The following is a 16,937-nucleotide window of genomic DNA, read 5'->3' on the forward strand; positions in this document are numbered from 1 at the left end:
TCGGAGTCTGGGTATTACAGCACACACACACAAAAAGGACCAGATTCTTTTCTCTCTCTTTTCCCTGTCTGCCTGAGCATCGCTGGCATGTACACCTATAGGCTTAACTTCAGTCCTGCCTTCTCCAATCTTTGAAACAGCATGCTCTGAAGCACAACTTGTTATTAGTCAGATGGGGAAGAGATGGGACCAGATTCCCTAATTATTTCTAATGGCCTTTCCTGGTGAACTGCAGAGCCCTGCTCCCCTCCATAAAGGGTAGGCTGTCATGAGGCTCATGTTGTATAGTATTGGACTGATAAATCACCCCAATTTTAGCTCATTTATTTTTTTTTTAATGGAAAGCTGCCAAAGCTGTCTTTTTAGATAATGTTGAAGTTAATTAATTATCACATGATATAGATTTATTTTTTTCTTAATAGAAAGTGTTTTCTCGTATTTTAAAGGGAAAAAAATGCACCTCAGACTTGGAGCACTAGAAGTTTTTGGGATGTATTCTGGTAGGAAAACTCAATAAGTCACTGCTTACTTTTGTGCCCCAAAAATTTGGTGTGTATAAGTTCAAAATGGGCCTGTGTTTCTTTCCAGTCAGGACTGCCTCCACACACAGGCCAGGGACAGTTACCTTCAAATGAAAACTCCTTTCCCTATCACTGTGCTTCATATAATGGAATATTGACCTCAATTAGCCTTGGTTTCTAGTTGTACCTGACAGAGCAAAGGCCCCTGGTGAGGGACTGTCTCATAACTACACATTTTAAAATGCAATATGGGCAAAATTCATACAAAATCCTTGCACAGGAAGAGGAAGCATAGATAACTAATTTTCTTCCCTACCAAAGAATACTTCAGTAACTTGATTTCTTGGGGACTAATGAAAATTACAGGACCAGGGATGTTTTTTCCCTACTTTATTCCTCTGTAAATACAGACTGAGTCATTAACAGGAGAAGGAACAGAGTGATCCCAGCAGTCTGCATCTTTAACACTGAACACTGTGTCTCTATCTCTCTGCTGCTCCTGGAGGCAGCTCTTAACAGCCACCTCCAGGATGATGTGGCTCAGAGACAACCAGCCTCATTGCTGAGCACTGTGATTTTTTTTTCTACAACCAGGCAGATTGTTTAAACCACCACAGAGCAGGGGCAGAGCCTGCAAGAAGCTGAGGTAATCATTTTTGCATTAAATATCTGGCAAAGATGTGGGCTGTGGACAGGGAGAAGGGACACGGAGGGAGGGAGGAGGTGCAGAATAGAACAGTGAAAGATGAAGAAACAGTCTTTTAAAACAAATCCAGTGTTCCTTGGGAAGGTATGACACTGCAGCAATACTGGAGGCAGAGAAGGGAAGGCAGAAAGGCTGCACATCTGCATTCTACACATTTGGTTCTAATGTGCTCTTTTACCTTTATCTTTTTTTTGTTGCATCTCCATCCGGCTGCAAAGTTTTGCAAAAGACTCCCACTAACAAAGGCAACTAAAAAGGGAGGGTACTGTGGTGGTGCATCTTATCTATGGACATTTTTTTTCGTATTTTGTTTTTCTGAGATGGGCTGCAAAGGAAATAAAACCCCATGTAATTTCTAGCAATGAGAAGTGAATCAGTTCTTTCGCTTAAAAAAAAACCCTACCTCATTTTCATATTTCCATATTTAATTTTTGCACTTGCATGTACATTTCTGTTATCTTCCAGCCACATGTTGCTATTTGTCTCTGTAGTGAAGGATTTTTTTTTCTTTTCTTTTTTTTTGACTGTGAGCTATGTGGAGCCTGACTTGCATGTAAAAGATCCACAGGGAAAAAATCCTCCAGTCCTCACTGAACTAAAGAGAGCTGGCATGCTGCACGTTTTGTGGGAGCACTCCATGCTCACCACTACCTCAGATAGCATGTGGCACAGGCACGCAGCACCACACACCTACTGACCAGTATCACATGGCCAGTGCAAAGTCCCCCAGCAGATCAACAGGCGTGGGTGATGGGAGGCTGAGAAAAATTAGCAGCCACTAACTCTTCCAAGAATCAGCCAGATTTGGCCAACTAAACACTGTTTAACACTCAGCCAGCCACTATGTAACTTCCACAGAGTACAATTGCCAAAACTTGGGTAGAAGGAGAGCTCTGAAGTTTATGAGACCATTCCAGGCAATCTTACTGCATTTAGACTGTTTTTTATTTAGTCACCCTTCAGCTATCTGACTTTCAATGAGACTCAGGCTCCTATGATATTTGGGTGCTTTCGAAAAGGTTACATGCAGTCACCAGCAGGCAGCCAAGACTCCTGCATTCAGCTATAATTAGTGAGGCAGCTCATGGTTACAATACGTCTTAACCCAGAGGCAGCAGTGTTTGGACAGACATCATTTCTGCTGTGCTTGCTGGCAGACAAGATTTCAGACAGACTCTGGTTATGATTTAGTTTTGGTCTACATGTTCAGTGCTCAGCCAAACTTGTGCAGCCAACACAGAGACTGCCTTCAACAGGAAAGGGAGCAAATGCAATGTTTTCTGTTCAAACAATATTTCGGTTGTTGTTCTGTCAGTGGACCACAGCCACTCATGAACTGCTCCCAGACTGCAGACAGTTCTGGTTTGTCCATGTAAAATGTATTCAACGAATTTGTCCTGCAAGTTAGCAGAGGGGACATAGCACCAGCATCTCAGTGTTTCTTCTGGTGCCATCATGAGGCTGCCAAACCCACCAGTATTCCTGCTCTCTGGCAGGCATGTGCTGTCCTTGCAGCAGGAAAAAATGTTTAATAGAAGATTTTTTTCACCCCCAGTGGTGGAGTTGGAACTCAAAAAATACAACAGTGCACACTGTGTACTCACCTGGTGTGTATCTCCCTCCCATTTCACTCAGCTTTCTGTATCTCCATGTTTTCAAGTCTTCCCTTCCTGGCACCCAGTTGCCATTGTAGTCTTCAATGTTTGTGAAGTGACTCTTGATAATGCATGAAGATTACAATATCTCGTACAGGAATTGCCAGGTTTTGAACTTAAATAGGCTACAGGTAAAATGAGTGTGAGACTCTGGAAAAGTATTTGAAAATTAAGGAAAAAAACCTTCTAAACGTGAACGTACCTGCAATTAATATTGAATTACCACTATAAATGTTAAATAGGATAAAGACCTCGTATTACTATTTCTAATGTAAAGGAAAAAATGTGAGTTCTTTTTTTCGGGGGAAGGGAAATGTTTTTGTGTCATTTGGAACTTTGAAGGTTTAACTAGCCTATTCCTATGAAAATCTTGAAATTCAGCCAAAGACGTCACGGTATTACACACTTTTCTCCTGCAACTCTATTCATATTCTATGGCAAATGTAGCATTTTCCTTCTGGAACAGTTAGTATAAAAGTTCTTGGTTAAGAGAAGCTTTTCTCTTGGAAAAGATAATCTGCCTTCAAAGTTATAAGTTAAACAACTGAGTGGTCTAATTGATTGAACATTTACAAATTATAATTGAATTTGTGCCAAACTATGTGAAAAAGATTTATGTTCCGCTTCCCCAGACTGTTTATCCCTCATTTTTTTTGTGTGTGTGTGCATGTGTGAACTGAATCTTTGGGAACTCCTTTCACTTGACGCATCATTGAGGTGGTTAAACACATTGCATTATGGCAGTCTGTCACATCAGTGTTTCACACTGAAATACTAGACTTGACACATCACTGGAAAAGGAAGTCAGATGATCCAAAATTCAGAGTTATGTTTCTTTTGAAACTTGAGATTCTGAAGACAGAATTTTCACTTACTTAACTCCAACGGCAGGGAAAAAAAAAAAAAGAAAAGAAAAAGAGATCTAAATAATTATAATGCAGCTTTTTAAGCATTACAAGAACTTGCATGAAAATAATAATGTCTTGATTATCCTGCTTGTGAGTGGAGACAGGCAATACTCATATTTATTTTGGTGAACCTCTGTAAAGTAGTTATGTAAGGACAACAGAGAAGGAGACAGAATCTGACTCTCCAGCAAATGAAATGCATTGCCATGTTTCTATGCAACAGCACCTAGAATATGACAACTCTAAAGCCTGAACCCTTGATGTTGAGGAAATCTAGCCTATGAACAACCTTCTTGAGAGAATGTTTCTTTCAACAGGCATGTGATCTAATACTTACATGAAGACCTGTAGCAGTTTTGGGGCTGTATCTTGTATTTCCAAAGGAAGAATTGCAAGTCCATTGAAATACAAAGCTTAACTTCTAGAGTTGTGCAGAATATCCCACAAAACAATGGTATCAACAACAAAGGTACAAAGTTTGAAAATTTTGTTTTCCTATGTATAAAACCCAAAACAACTAAAAAATCTTTTACCACGTCCTTCAACTTTACTTGTTTTCACATGGTAACCCTCCGCATTGCTCAAACAAGTCCACTGCACAAATGCAAGACTGTATGTGATCACCTTCGACTCTAACCAGAGCACCAGAATTTTTCTATGGAGATTTCATCACAAAAAAAGAGGCAAAATTATGAGCAACCATATTTCAATATTGTAGTGCAAAAGGGTAGGAATAGGACTGGAACTTTTTAACTTTTTAACAAGTGGATGAGTAATTATTATGGAAACAAGAGTGAAGATAAATTGCCAGAGTTTGGAGCAAAAAGATATGTTAGCTTAAAATTATATGCAAGTCTCAGTTATTTAGTGTTTGTATGTAACAATGGAGGATATGCAATATATTAAGTCTAACAATAAAAAGACAAGGTTTATAATACTATCAGAATGCTTAAAAATATGCCACACTATCACACACACGCACTGCATGTATTGTTTCTATTATTTTCGTCTAAACCTTTTTTGGAACTGAATTGATGATTTTTAAGCACTTCGGGGTTAACAATAGGATTTGTTGAAATTTCTCAAATATTCTACATTTTGGCATGCTTTACTGAGCTCTTGTGCAAGGAATGAGAAGTATTAAAATAACCTTAAATTTTCCATGGATTCTAAAGAATATCTGTTGCTTGAACACCCCATGGCATCCTTGATCCAAATTGCATGCCAGTTTATTCTCTCCTTCCATCTCTGAATCATCTCTAATTGACTCTACCTCGCCATCGACGGTTTTCTTGTGAAAAAGTCCTGCCTCTTACAACGCCCACCTCAGAGCTTCTGAGTTTATAATATGCAATTCAAGGCCTCACGGGATTCTCTAAGATTTACACAGCTGTGGCAAACAGCTTCAAAATTAACCACCTGACCTTCCCCAAAATGCTCAAAGAGCTCAAATTCCTTATCGCAGACAAAAGAATAAAACACATTTGGAGGCCCTAGGGCCATGATGTTTTTTTTAGCTATCAGGCATAAAAAATCGTCCCTCTGCTTTTCCAGAGGACTCCATTTCACCACTGACTTTTTTATCTGCTCTCCATGTTCTACTCCATCTTCCACCTCCACAAAAAAGCCTCTCTATTAGAAGGACAATAAATGACCATTGAGGAAAGAGTGGTCACATTTACCCAGAAGCAAAAGAGGTGCTAAACTAATATCAAATTCACAGCTAAGACCTAGACTTAGACTTTGGTATGAGCAGAATATAGATTACAGTCTTTACTGAGCTCCCACAAAGTGGCACATATCTATTGCATCCTTCTAACTTCAGTGTAATTACCAACACACTATGGGATAAAGCCTAAACCTTTACAGTATTTTTTCTTTTTTGATTATAATTAATTATTACAGTGAATACCTTAATTTACCTTCTATCATACCTTAATTTACCTTCTATCTCATCTCAGGATTCATTTTCCATGAAAGAAACTCCTGTGAAAGAAACTAGTTTTTCCTCAGAAATTTACTTTCAAGATGGATGTTGAACTGAAGAGCAGAAAGACAAACACTTGGCACTCACCAAGGAGCAGCTCTAGGGCTGTTCTGGGTACATACCTCTCCCAAGAAGAGGAGAGGCTGGTGGGCACTCAGTATAGATCCTTGTCAGCTTAAACATGTTCCACGTAGGTTAAAATGCAGCAAATTCATACAGTGGGGCTTTGTCCCTTACCAGGGACACAGTCCTTGTCCAGCTCTAATCGGCTCAGTAAAATAGCACCGGTTTCTTTGCCAAATTGCCTTATAAGGCCACAGCAGGGTCTGGATTTATCCATTACCACAGGGTTTAATGACTTTAAGCACAACACTGAATTACACCTCCAATTGCTATTTCCATCTGATTAACACCAAAAAAATGCAGAAGGCTGGGTACATATCTACAACACTGGTAAGTGGACTAACACACTGAGCCATAGCATGCCATATTTAATTCTCATTCAACACTTAACTCATGATTATTTACTGAGCCATTCAGAAAGGAATGTGATACTGCAAACTACAGAAGAGAAAAGGTTGTGCTGCTTAAAAAAAAAATATTTGAAGCAGTTAGCAAAAATCTTTTAGGAAATATGTCACTGAAGTGATCTCATGTAGCTACTACTCCCATTACCCATACCAAAGGCTCACCAAAGTCATGATTGTGCAAATAACTACTCAGGAATGGGAGAAATGAGTTCACAGCTTTGCCCTTGGCCACAATCTAAATTGTAAAATTCACAGAGATTATTTTGAAAAATACTTGTCAATTTTACCATTGTGGCATGACCGGCTGAAGTTCATCCAAGTGGCCATTAACTAGTCTAGAAGTTTATCTAAACTCAGCATCACCATCATTAAGAAACTCAGTGAAAGGTAGTGTATGGATGTAGAACAATACTACCATTTTAAAATTACTAAAATAGAGCTTTGAGTTATAATAAGAACCAGAGCTAAAAGTTGAATGCCAGCTTTTTTTTTTTTTGTTTTGTTTTAGGCTTTCATGTTGACCTCTGCTCTACACAAACTTAAATCTGTTTTACATCAGAAGCTGCAGGGACAGAAGAGTACATGGGAAAAGAACATGTCTGGGAGTTTAGAGAGGACCAGCTAAATTTTCTGAGCTCCAGTGGGCTTGGTGACATAACTAAAAAGCAACAAACAGCAGGTGAGAGGAAGGATTTAAATATAAATAAGGACACTTTGAAGCCATAGGTTTTTATTGATCACATTCACATTTACAAATCAAAGTCTCTGCTTTTAGAAAAATATTTAGCTAAGAAAGAATCTAAAAGCCATAAAATACCAAGCAGGGAAACAAAAAAATATTAGAGAAAAGTAAAGGCATGGAATCATGTTGATAAATATTCCCCAGACTAAAAAGAATCAACTAAATACTGTATTTTCTTTAATTAAAAATCACTGAATTATTTAAGGATATCTGACTGAATTAATTATTGAAGATACATCAAGATCTGCCTGGTGGTGTGATTAGCTGTTTATATGGTTATTAAGAATTACCCATTTGGACCTGAATTCAACCTCCAATTAAAAAAGTTAATAGAAATCAATCCCACAAACAACTTAGCACATACACTCTCCATGCTTTAAAATGGTTAAATATTTTAATTCACGTTTCATTCATAGTAAAAAGAGAGAGTTTATTTTCTCTTTTCAGTGATCAATGTATACAAAGACATTATGTCCATTTAATGGTCACAGTTTAACAGATAGCATTTGCCATCCTACTAAAGGTGCTGTTCACGCTCCATCCATGGGATCAGAGTTCAAATAGCAGCACATTCAATCTGGAAAAAAGTGGCAGTTACAATAGTGTAGTAATAACAGTTGCTGATAACAATCTGAAGAGCTGAAACCACTGAAACATGATGGTTTGCAGTCAGAAAATATTTGTGTCTTTTACCAGAATGTAACCCATTACACTGCCGACTGGGAGGAATAAAAATCCGGCGGGAAGACACAAAATTAGATCAGAGCTCTCTCAAATGAAAAGAAATTCAGTCTTGCTGAACTGAAATGTGATCATTTGGATAGCATTTCTATCAGCTCATTCATTTAAAACTCAATTAGAAACTTTGTTTTAACAAACACTAATGCACATGTGCATCTCGGCTCACCAGAGCAGGCCCATTGGTAAGTCTGGAGAGATGTTCCTCTACAGGGAACCCACAACCACAGTTTGTGAACAGAGACACATATTCACTCCACCAACTGAAGACAGACAGCTGAGGTACTGAATAGTATAAAACATGCCTCACCAGCTTGTGCAAGACATGCATTCAGCCCAGTTGGCCTTAACAGTGACCAAGTGGATGCCTGGGAATTAGTGCAAGCAAGGAACAAATATTTAGTGATATTTACCCAGAAAACTTTGCCAGCCGCCAAAAATTTGCATCTTAGAGGATTCTCATTAGCAGACCTTGCTGGATTTCTCTTCCATGAACTTCTCTAGTTGCCTACTGAACACCCCCATAAAGGATCAATACCCACAGCATGAGGGCCCCCGCTGTGCAGAACCATCGTGATCCCCTCTGAGGCTGTGCATGTTGCCTTCATTTAATCCCCTCACTTCTGGTATCAGAAAAAATAGTGGGTATTTCTTCCTCTCCATGGCAATCATGATCTTCTGATCCTTTTTCTTATCTTCTCTGCATTACTTTTTTGGCAGACTGAAGAATATGGCCTATGTTGATGTTCCTCTGTAAAGGACATGAAGTCAGGACTCCAGGGGTCCAAGGCTGCTCTCCGGCTCCATGGAGGGTGTTCACACACCTTCACCTTGTACTTAAGGATTCACTTTGTATGGGCTAAATTATTCTCCAAATATTTCTGGTTTTCCCTAGAGTAGACAGTCTTGATGACAATTCTAATCTAAGACCTAATTTGGATACCAGGCTGCTGTTTTGAAGGAGACAAAGTTAGATCGAATTGCACTAAATTTATCAGGTGAAGATCTGACTGTTTCTGTTTAGTGAGATATAGAAATTTGTGCCATTAATGGTTGCTATTTGACAGTGGTTTCTTTTCATTACATGAAATGAGAAAACAGAGTCAGTTCATTATGAAGATAGTGAAAGTTATAATAAGGCCAATACAGGCTGAATCCTACAAGTGCATGTGGGGAAAGTAATGTATAAAAATGCAACATCAAAGAAAGATGAGCAGGGAATGGAGAGCAGAGAAATGTAATAAGCCAAGTTAGGCTGAAGTCTAAGATAATTGCCTAAGGATTACAGCACTTGGGAAATGCTATCCTACAGCAGGAATAGAAAATGGTTGAAAATGGATGGGACCCAGTCAATCTGTAACCACATGGTAAGGACCAGGATAATTTCCCCCCTTTTTCAGGTGTAGAAGCTGAGTCTCTGAATAGAGCTAGTAGTGACTGTCTCACCCAGAACAGACCAACCTGATCTGGGATCAGACCTGACCCAACTCGCTCTTTTCCCAAAAATCTCTTCTAAGTATTTTTCATATTAATTCTGGAGCTAGAGAGAACTTAATAACTTGTCAGTGTGAAATAATTAACTCTCCTAATGGCAAAGGCATGGAGTGGGGTTTGTGGCCCAGTATAAGTTCTTGCTGTTTGTGCAGTGTTAAATAAGCCAGTTGATCAATGGTGCTCTGATGATTTATTAACGCCATGCTGCCAATGAGAACTCATGCTGAAACTTAGGATGGATCAAACTTAATTTTAAAATACTGAAGAGAATATAAAATCTTTCAAGGACTTACAGAACTGGTTGTATATTTGTCATCTACTAAGACACAAAGCAAAATACATCTGAAAAATAAGGAACGCATCTCTTTCACCAGTTCAAAGTACTGCCAACAGCAGTAATAGCAAATTGTGTTTTATCATGCTTTCCTGCAATTCTGCAAAAATAGCTTGATATCTCAGTGTATTAAGCAATTCCTATGTTGTTTACTAAGTACATTTGTTTTTGAAGAAAGGGAGAAAAACCCTAAATCTATTTTCATTTGGGCAGGAGTACTTTGCTTTCTCATTTCAATGAAAACAATCCAAATAACCTGAAGTCCTCACTGAAAATAAAAAGCATTATTAAAACTGCTGAAACAAAGCACTACAAAATGTATTTTTCCTTTCTCATAAAAGATTCACAGCACCACACTGCCCTAGTTAAAATAGTTATTTCTAAAATTTAATTTATGATTTATGCCTTATTTAGGGTGACAGTGCACCCACCTAGTAGAGATTTATTTAGCAACTGTCTGCCACACCAAGAGAGGTGATGTTCTCCCTTACCTTTATATATACACTTATAAGCAGCATCACAGCAGAAACTGATCCCTAAACAATTAGTAGGCACTAAAAATCATATGGGAAACCAAGCAGAGCTTATATTTAAGAGGATTTGATCATGTGAACTGCCATCAGCTTTGGTGTATTTTTACAGTTCTGATATGCAAGTTTAAAATACATGTATATATTAAAGACAATTAAAGGATCCTGGAGATGTAGTAACACCTAAAATATTACTACACTCTGGACTTGCTCGGGCTTTTATCTCGGATGTGTACTGTTTGATAAAGATGTTAAAGTTTTATCTTTCCCATTTCACTCTTTAAGACTGACTCATGATAGACTGAACATTTTCTGAAGCCATCAGAAAGTTCTTTTTACATTGAGAAGAAAAGCTCAGTTGAACTTTTAGGCTTACATCCACATTGGCAAATAGTGCAGACTAGAAGAAGTGGATCTGCAGAGCAAAACAGTTGACAGTAAGGACCAGAAATCTACATTACTGGCAATTTTAATTAATTTATTTATTTTTACTTCGGACTGTCTCTTGTTTAATCCCACAGATCAAGTACCTATTTCTATCTGCAGTGTGTCAGATGTGGTTGGTTTACTTTTATCTGAAATTAATTCCAGTTCATGCACTTGAGACAGTTCCTCAACATGAATAAAAGCATAAACAATGGAGATGGTCACAAGATTTAATTTAGAAGTTCAATCTTGAACTCCAAGTGTGGAGTCAGCAGTGAGCTGAGGAGATGAGGCACTTCCAGAAGCTCCAGCAGAACTAGGTTTTGGGCCACCAGGAACCATTGTTTTCTTGCCAGGTGCCCTTAGCTATTTCTGCACAGATATGCTCTGCAGCTCTTGGGTTTGCATTCTGGCTGAAAACATGCAAAACTCGCTTCATACCACACATCATACTGTGCATGAAAGCTATCCACATGACAGGGAGTCTTCCAGAGATAACAATCATCTTCAGGTGATGCCAACAATTTTTACTGACTGAATGTGTGCGCTGCTCTGCTGAGCCCAGCCATTCAACACAGTCTGCTGAGCAACAAGAAAGAGTCTCCAGTCCTGCTATGCTCTGTCAGCTTTCCTAACCGCTTCCAGAAATTAGTTCTGGGGACTTTCCTGATACATTTACATGAAAAGACAATGTACTCTTCAGCTCCTTCATACACATATTAGATTATACTCACATATCATGTTCCATAAGAGTGCATGCATGTTTCAGGCATCAGGGAGTTTTCCATGCTTCCAGAACACAGAAGTCTATGAAGGCAGCAACTTGTAGACTTCTCAAGTCAGCTTCAGTGGATTTTCATGCCTGTGTAATGAAAATGAACATTGAGCTATTGCTTTTCATCAGAGACCTGCTGTATCTGTGATGCAAACAGGACAATTGTTCCTCTGTTTTATTTTGAATAGACAGACAAGGAGAAAAGAAATTTAAAGGCAGAGAAAGAGAGAGGTCAAAATACACCAGAAAAACTCTAGAAAAATTTCTGGAAGAATAGGCGTTTTTTTATATAAAAGATTGGAGGCAGTAGATTAGTTTGTTAATACTCTTTTGGCTTGAGGGACTGTACATCATGTGAACACAGCATACCCCTGCTGAGAATTTTGGACCCAGCTAATTTTTAAGTCTCATGTAGACCATGAGAACTCTGGCCCTGAGCACTGTCCCAATATCCTAGAATTCTCAAGGTCTGCAAAATTATTTTGAGTGATCTATAGAGGTTTGCATGTGGATGCAAGGCTTTTTATATGGAGATCCATTCCAAAGCATGTTAAGGTACCTATTTACTATGTAGACGTAGTTGTTAAGGCTTTTTTAAAAAATCAAAGAATATGGAAGTATTATTTAAAAGTTGAAGAGGATTTAGCGCCAGATCTTTAGTCCCTTATGCAACCAATTGCTACCTTGTACCTCATAAAATATAGTAGAGCAGTTGAACTGCAGGCACTATAACTTGTACTTTGAATCTACCTAAATGTAAAAAGTAATAAACTATAGTGAGTGATCCTAGCTTTTTAACTGGCATTCCAAGTCCATTTGCCTTTCTAATGCATTTTGAAAAAGATAAATGTCCAACACTTAAGCTGCACATAAGCTTCTTGCTCCTTTATATTATTTCCTATAAATAAAAATATAAATGCTTGCGGTTATGCGATTTGATCTTTGAGTACATGGTACTATAAATCTAGTCATGACATGATTTCCCTGGAAAATAAATATGACCTTTTCTTTTAAGATGCAGGACAAAAAAGGTTCTTTCTTAAGAACATAAACACCTAATAATCCAAACAGCCACTTAGCCCAAATAGTAAAGACATTGCTCCTGGACGTGGGTAGTCACTGGATACATGGTCTCCATGACAAGCAAAAAGCAAGTTCTTAGTCAGAAATTTTTTAGGGACAGAACTGTGCTACTGTCAGCCCTTTCCCCATATTTTCTTGACATATCTATTCTTCCTGTAGTTTTTCTTGTCTTCTGACTTTTCTATCATGCTAACTTCAAATCTCCATTTCTTATCTTCCAATCCCCTTTATCTCCAAGGCTGTCATCTTTTATAGTAAACCCCAAGGTATACTACACATTTCCTAGATATGCCATAAGAAAGGACTCTGGTCCATTTTTTTTTTAATGTACCATACCATATGTCTGTGACAATATTATTATATATATATTATGGACACACCATATCACAGAAAATTCCTTAAGGTGTAATCAGCACCTACCTACTTTTAACTCCACAATATTAAAATGATATCTTGAGTTTGGATCTTGCCACTTTCCTGCCACTGTAGACATGATGTTCTAGGAGCTTAATATGTTAAACACATTAACAGTTGATACCAAAGCACTCTAACAGAGTTCACTTTCCATGTATAGAGGTATCCAATTTTGAAGTAAAAGAAAAATTAATAATGAAACAGATGAGGGAGATTTTTTATGAATGAAATGAAATGAAATAGGATTTGATTTTAGCATCAAATATATACTACATAAAGGAATGTCTGTATTCTGTGTCAATTACTTACTCTACTTTGAACTTATGTTCTCTGCTTCGCAATTGAAACTATTCTTTCCCTTTAACTGAAGTTGCCAAAATACAGTCTTCATCAACATTGATTCAACACATCATCATCTAAACCAAGTGATAAAGCTGGTATTTATATTGTCAGGGGACTGATTACAGATGATGGCAACGACCATCTCAAAAGGTATAATTCTCTGCCACAGTGTATATCAGTATTTTTCTTAATTATTTCTGACATTTTACCTATTACTCCAAGGACTTTCTCAGAGGGCGGAAATAAAGGGGAAAAATGGGTTTTGTGCCACAGATGAAGAAATACATCTTCTGTAAGTAATTCCCAGAAGAAATCTTGGAAATCTTATGGGGTCAGGAAAGAGGCAAGAAAGTAGCATTTGTCACCCTTGCTGAATTGGTCATCTAAACTTACAGGAGCACTAAAGCTGAGTGACTTATCTGCCACCTCTTAGGGAGGAAGAAAAGTGAGGATAAAGAAGTATAAGGAGAAAAAAAGAACACTGTGAAAGTATCATCTAGAAAGCTGCCTAAAGATTTTGATCTTTCAGCTACTTATCTCCTATTTCCCTATCACACATAGCAAAAATTAAGAACCACACAGCTGAGATTATGGCAAGAATAAAAGTTCACCAAGTTTAGGACAAGAAAATAATATCTGAGGGTGGCTGGGAGAAAAATGTCTAGCTGAAGAGCTGTACAGATGCAATAGAAATGGACAATGATCACCATCTACAGGGAATATTAAGGTAGGATGAGTGACAGGCAACCCACAAAATCTGGAGATGCCTTACACATGAAAAAGGTTGTTACAAGTCACCACTTTTGACAAGAGTTTGATGCAGGACGGACAAGTGGATTGCATAGTTGGCTGCTCAGCTTAATGACACCATTTATTAAACTCTAGATACGTAAAACAGGCTATAACAGAGCTTCCTGTTCTTACCTTAAAAATATATAAAGACTGCAGTCATCTCAGAGCGATACATAAAGAACTCATCCTCTGAATCCTCCAGTATCCCATGTTGATGACCCACCAGCATGAGCATCGTTAGCAAAACATGAGTTTTACACAGCTATTGGGCCTATTTGATCTTGCATTACACAAATACAAATAAAACTAACAGCACTCCACAGAAGCTTCTACATATAAAAATGGATTGTTAGGCATAACAGGGTTTTTAACATGGGCTACTTAGGACATACCAGAAGCATGTAAATTATTCCGTATTTAACAGAATGAAACATCTGTCTTTCAGATATTCACTAGTCAGGTGGTTTGTCCTTAATTTACACTCAATCAGAAATGAAAATGCCTTTTTTCCTCTACTTCTAGTGTTGGTTGCATGGTGGCCTGCCTTTAAGAAGGCATTCACTGCCTACCTCTGAGAGATAGAAGAGGAAGGGTGAGTGATTTTCATGCTCTGGCACTCATTGTAGGCTGTTTAATTTGTCAGGACTACTAGGCCATGGTTTTGTGCTTTGACAGGTTTTTGTTATTCCTGCTAATCCCATTTCTGTTGTGTAATGTGCGTGGCAGCATCTGGTGACAACAGAATAGAACACCTAATTGTGAATGAATACAGAGAGCCCTGTTCTGCCACATTGCCTGTTGCACTATTTTTGCATTTTTATGGTTGAGGGTGGGCTTCCAGGAGCTGCAAAGCAGACAGCCCATCGTTGTAATCAAATTTGCCATTTGCATGTGTGTGTTCTCAGCAGTCTTCGTATTTCTATGGCCCTCAGGATTCCTTGAGTTTGGCTTTCTGGCTCCCTCTTCTGAACAGAGAGGATGATCATATATACTTATTAAACAACTTCTTTTTATTTTAATTATTAAGTCACAATGTGAAAGTGATGGTTTTAAGTGCATTTGGGTGTCACGAAAAGGAGCAGTACATGAGGAGAGCCAATGCAGTACCTGCAGAGCTGTCATTGCCTTCACCCATTGCATGGCTTAATTCCCTTGCTGGACACAAGGACCAGGAGCGGCCTGGAGATTTCCTCTCCATCTGAGCATTTTTTTGCTGCTCCACTCCATTATGATTTGTCAGTGACTAACTAGGTCCAGATCCTATTCTACTTTGCCACTTCATACGCACTAGGCTTGGGAGCTACGGGCTATGCTCAGCACTGCTCATATAGACAGGCTTAGCAAGTTGTATGAAAATGGGACACTGACTATAAATGCTTCTAAATGCAGGATATCTGTTTTTAAGCAGTGGTCTTAAGGATTTTGGGGGAAGGAGTTCAGCTCAATGTCTTCAAAAGTTCCTGAAAGTAGATTACTGATTTAATCAAGAGTTTATACAAATACTGTCCTGGTGGGGTTCTAATCAGATGGCTTCATCTGTGTATAACTTAAACTGGTTCCAGCTAATGTCAGTACTGCAACTTAATGCCTTCACTTACAGGATGTGCACCCTTTTGCAAGAAGCTAGTTTTGGTGTAACCACAGCTATCCAAAGTACTGATAGATCAGAGCGGTATAGAATATTACAAGATGGACCAAGGTTATTATTTTACAAGACAGATGTTTTGAATACACCGATGAGCCTTTAACAGAATCACAGAATGGGTGAGGTGAAAAGGGACCACAGTGGGTCATCTGGTCCATCTTCCTGCTTAAGAAGGGTCATCCTAGAGCACACGGCACAGAATTGCATCCAGATGGTTCTTGAAGGCCTCCAGTGAGGGTGACTCCACAACCTCTCCCAGCAATCTGTTCCAGTGTGTGGTCACCTGCACAGTAAAGAAGTTCTTCATATTCAGGTGGAACTTCCTGTGCATCAATTTCTGCCCATTGCCTCTTGTCCTATTGCTTGGCACCAGAGAGTAGAACTTGGCTCCATCCTCTTGACACTGTCACTTCAGATACTTATGGACATAGACGAGGTGCCCTCTCAGACGTCTCTTCATGAGGCTGAACAGGCCCATTTCCCTCAGCCTTTCCTTGTGAGAGAGATGCTCCAGTCCCTTAATCATTTTTGTTGCCCTCTGCTGGACCCACACCAGGAGCTCCACATCTCCCTTGTACTGAGGACAGAACTGGACACAGCACTCCAGATGTGGCCTAACTAGAGCTGAGTAGAGGGGCAGGATCACCTCCCTTGACCTGTTGGCCATGCTCTTCCTAATGTACCCTTTGGTGCCTTTTCTGGCCACTTCTTGGCCCCCAGGACACACTGCTGGCTCACCAATGGCTTGTTGTCCACCAGTACCCCAAGCTCCTTCTCCATAGAGCAGCTTTCCAGTAGGTTGCCCCTCAGCCTGTAGTGATGCCTGGGGTTGATCTTCCCCAGGTGCAGAACCCCACAGTTGCCTCTGTTGAATTTCAGATTGTTTTTCTCTGTCCATCTTTCCAACCTGTTGAGGTCCTTCTGAAGGACCTCCGGGGTATCATCCACTCCTCACAGCTTTGTGTCAGCAGCAAACTTGCTGAGGCAGCACTCTACCCCTTCAGCCAAGTAACTGATGAATAAGTTAAGCAATACTGGGCTCAGTATTGAACCTTGGGGGACACCGCTAGTGACAAGCCTCCAACTAGACCCTGTGCCACTGATTACAATCTTCTGGGATGTGCTGTTCAGCCTGCTCTCAATCCACCTCACTGTCTACTCATCCAGTCCACACTTCCTGAGTTTGCCTACAATGATGTGAGAGTGTGCCAAAAGCTGTGCTAAAGTCGAGGTAGACAATCTCCACTGCTCTCCCCTCATCCATCCAAGTAGTTGTTTTATTGTAGAAGGCAATCAGGTTGGACAAGCATGATTT

General features: G+C 39.2%; 1 long non-coding RNA gene across 3 annotated transcripts in view; it reads left to right on the forward strand.

Moving 5' to 3' along the window:
* Nucleotides 1-1,042: 1,042 nt before the first annotated feature.
* The window catches only part of LOC113996815, a 59,586-nt gene continuing 43,691 nt past the window's right edge, over nucleotides 1,043-16,937 (forward strand). For 2 of the 3 annotated variants that reach the window (XR_005563409.1, XR_005563410.1), the window contains exons 1-4: nucleotides 1,043-1,167; nucleotides 4,108-4,259; nucleotides 6,816-6,986; nucleotides 14,500-14,569. This is a non-coding gene — a long non-coding RNA (uncharacterized LOC113996815). The remainder of the gene's footprint in view (nucleotides 1,168-4,107; nucleotides 4,260-6,815; nucleotides 6,987-14,499; nucleotides 14,570-16,937) is intronic. The other variant, XR_003543895.2, reaches the window with a different exon arrangement.

This window comes from Pipra filicauda, unplaced genomic scaffold, assembly GCF_003945595.2.
Source record: "Pipra filicauda isolate LSUMZ 115617 unplaced genomic scaffold, ASM394559v2 scaffold206_size1356665_pilon, whole genome shotgun sequence".
Lineage (NCBI taxonomy): Eukaryota > Metazoa > Chordata > Aves > Passeriformes > Pipridae > Pipra > Pipra filicauda.